This window comes from Conger conger, chromosome 18 (assembly GCF_963514075.1).
Source record: "Conger conger chromosome 18, fConCon1.1, whole genome shotgun sequence".
In the NCBI taxonomy this organism is placed as follows: Eukaryota; Metazoa; Chordata; class Actinopteri; order Anguilliformes; family Congridae; genus Conger; species Conger conger.
The window spans coordinates 30,974,569-30,978,156 of NC_083777.1; positions in this window are offsets into that span (position 1 = coordinate 30,974,569).

Sequence of the window (3,588 nt, forward strand, 5' to 3'; positions counted from 1 at the left end):
TCTCCAGGACCAGGAGTGAGGACCCCAGCACACCCAGCGACTCTCCAGGACCAGGAGTGAGGACCCCAGCACACCCTGCGGCTCTGCAGGACCAGGAGTGAGGACCCCAGCACACCCTGCGGCTCTGCAGGACCAGGAGTGAGGACCCCAGCACACCCTGCGGCTCTCCAGGACCAGGAGTGAGGACCACAGCACACCCTGCGGCTCTCCAGGACCAGGAGTGAGGACCCCAGCACACCCTGCGGCTCTCCAGGACCAGGAGTGAGGACCCCAGCACACCCTGCGGCTCTCCAGGACCAGGAGTGAGGACCCCAGCACACCCTGCGGCTCTCCAGGACCAGGAGTGAGGACCCCAGCACACCCTGCGGCTCTCCAGGAGACAGCTGGTCTGCCTGCTCCAGGGTTATTGTGTTACTCTGTCTGCGTACAGGACAGTAGATCAGTGGAGCCAGACACGGCCTGTCTGTTTGGGGATTTAAAGACGTCCCAGGTCTTTGGGGAATGTGTCCTGATTGGCTGATGGGGGGGGGGGTGACAACAGGGTGAGGGGGGTCAGGTCTGTCCACAGTGAAACATTAATTTGAACTCTGTTTATCCACACATCCAGTACTCACATGGGGATGCATGTCAGTGCGTACGGAGCGGCTGCAGTCTGTAGGTAGTCGGGGAGAATAATGGGGGAGAAACTCAAACCAGCCGCAGCTGGATGAGCCATGTATAGCCATCTCCATATAGGGAGTCGCAGTGCTGTTGTTTATTTATGATTTATGTTTATTTTTTTTATAGCTGAACTATATGGACTATGGATTCCTGCTGATAATAAACAACAACCCGAGGGCCACAGAACTGTTTGTTCCCCCCCCCCCAGGACCCCCCTGTGGAGACAGCCAGGGCCCCCGTGTGGAGACAGCCCGGCCCCCTGAGCAGGCTCCAGAGGAGGGGGCGGGAGCTCCTATCAGACCCCCTGCAGGGCCGGCATCGCTCCCACCCCAGCTTTCAGTCACGCCGTCTCACACAGCGAGACGAGAGTGGAGTTAGCAAGTGCCCGCTAAATCCCCTTTACAGCGGTCATCAGCACCAATCTGGCAACCGCTTCCTCTCCTCACCCTCACGGAGCTGGAACCTGCTGGGTTAGGCTTTTAACACGCGTGTGTCATGCTTAATCAGGTGAATACGAAGGTAGTTACGGCACAGAGCTGGACTTTGCGTGGTATCCGCAGACGTCCAGCCACAGCTAACTTCTCTCAAGAGTGTTTCTGGCGTTTACACTGAAGACAAATCGTTGTCATTGTCTTGCTTTAGAAATGAGGCGGTTTTCAGTTCACACATTTGGATTGTTTTTCAGAACCGTACATGCATAATTTCAAAGATGTGAAATTGACAGAACATCAGCCTCCTAGCCGTGGCACAGAGGCACAAGCTGCTACGCGTTCGATGCGTTATTCACAGACTCTTATTGTGTGCCAGTCATGATTCAGTGGGTGTTGCTATCATAATTCAATGCAGGGATTGGGGCACTTTGATGTGTCATTAATAAAAGCCCTCATAAAATGTAATTTGGCATTCCAAATGCACGTGATGGTATTATAGCCGGTTAATCACGACTGTGTGGGTTTGAGCCGAAAGAGACGGTTCAATGAAGAGCTGTTAATTTTAACAGAGGTGACAGGTCACCCCCCTGTTAAGTAGAGTTTAAATATTATACACCAGTGGTCCTCACTCCTGGTCCTGGAGAGCCACAGGGTGTGCTGGATTTTGTAGTTACTCAGCACTTAATTGATCAATTAAAGCAGTTACAGAAGTTAGACCAAGGGGGTAAAGTTTTTATTGGACACAACAGGCCTTGAGCAAGTTCTGTCTCAATAGCAGTCTACTTTCCGTGCGACCAAGCCAAGCCCGTTCCCTGAGCCTAATTATAAAAAGCTCATTGTCTTTAAATGCCAAGGCTTTTAATGTTAAGCTGCCATTTATGCGTGAATGCAGAATGAAAACAAGACCAGCCGTAATCAGCCTCTTTATCTGGGAACGGACCCATGCGTCCTTTCAAGCGAGGCGGAACAGCGTGAGGCTTTGGAGGAAACTCGGCCATTATCAGGAGGTTGCAGGTTCAAATCTCAGCTGGGCCAGCTAACACCCCGCAGTGTGTGTGTGTGTGTGTGTGTGTGTGTATGTGTGCGTGAGTGTAAGTGTGTGTGTGTGTGTGTGTGTGTGTGTGTGTGTGTGCGTGCGTGTGCGTGAGTGTGTGTGTGTGTCTGTGTGTGTGCGTGAGTGCGTGTGTGTGTGCGTGTCTGTGTGCGTGTCTGTGTGCGTGTCTGTGTGCGTGTCTGTGTGCGTGTCTGTGTGCGTGTCTGTGTGCGTGTCTGTGTGCGTGTGTGTGTGCGTGAGTGTGCGTGTCCGTGTGTGTGTCTGTGTGTGTGTGTGTGTGTGTGTGTGTGTGTGTGTGTGTGTGTGTGTGTCTGTGTGTGTGCGTGTGCGTGTGCGTCTGTGTGTCTGTGTGTGTGTGTGTGTGTGTGTGAGCTCGGATAAGAGCATCTTGATGGATCTGGACCCCGCGCAGAAGAGGGGAAACAGATGTTCTGGGGGCAGGGCGCAGCAGGAACTGGCCGCCGCGGGCTGAGGGCAGTGTCATGGCCCAGTTCCCCCGAAACGACGGGGTGAGTCACGGAGTCCCCGGACCGTCCCGCACGCCCATCCAGAGCCGGGAGGCAGGAAGCCCGCAGCGTGGCCGAATCGGCAGCCCCGGTGCATGCTGGGGGATTTGACTGACGGCAGGAGGTCACAGATCAAGGTTGTCTGCTCGTCACGCGACCTTCAGGCTGTTGTCTGCCCAGGGATACGCAACATTGTGAAGGGATACGATTATTAGTCTTTTTTTTGTGCGTTCTGTTCAGTCTTGAGAATTTCTGTTGTATATTGTGCCCACAGTTCTGTTGTTACATTACATTACAGGCATTTTAGCAGACACTCTTATCCAGAGGGACGTACAACGAAGTTGTCTTCCCAAAAAGAGAGAATTGTATTTTATTTTTACCTGGTTTACTGTACAGGGTTCTGCGGCACATTACCTCGATTTGGGGTACGCAACCCAGGTCCTGGGGAGCTGCTGGCATTTGTTGTTACTCCGCACTTAGTGAAAACTAAAACCAGCACACCCTCTGGCTCTCCAGGACCAGGGATGCCAACATCTGACCTGGATTTATTTATTTCAGTTACTGAAGCCTTCATTGTCTTTATCGGTTTTCTGACCCAAAAGTAACAAAACTTTTTTTCCTTGCTCATATTATTAGGCCTTGACAATTCGTTTAGAAATTTTAGGATATCAAAATAGTTAGCTGTTCCAGAAGATGAATTTCAGCTTCAGTTTCGCACAGCTGCAGGATGTTAAACTTAAAAACATATATCCTAAGGGTTGTCAGTTTATAATGCATTGCGTAGAAACGCCCTGCACATTTTCACTGCGTTGGGGAGTAGCCGGGAGACATGCCAGAGCAGCCGATATCTGATGACCTCACGTTAAAAAGTTTTTAACGCCCTTTCAGTAAAAGAAACGTTCTTCATGCTGCAAAACTAGGATGGCTTTGATGACCG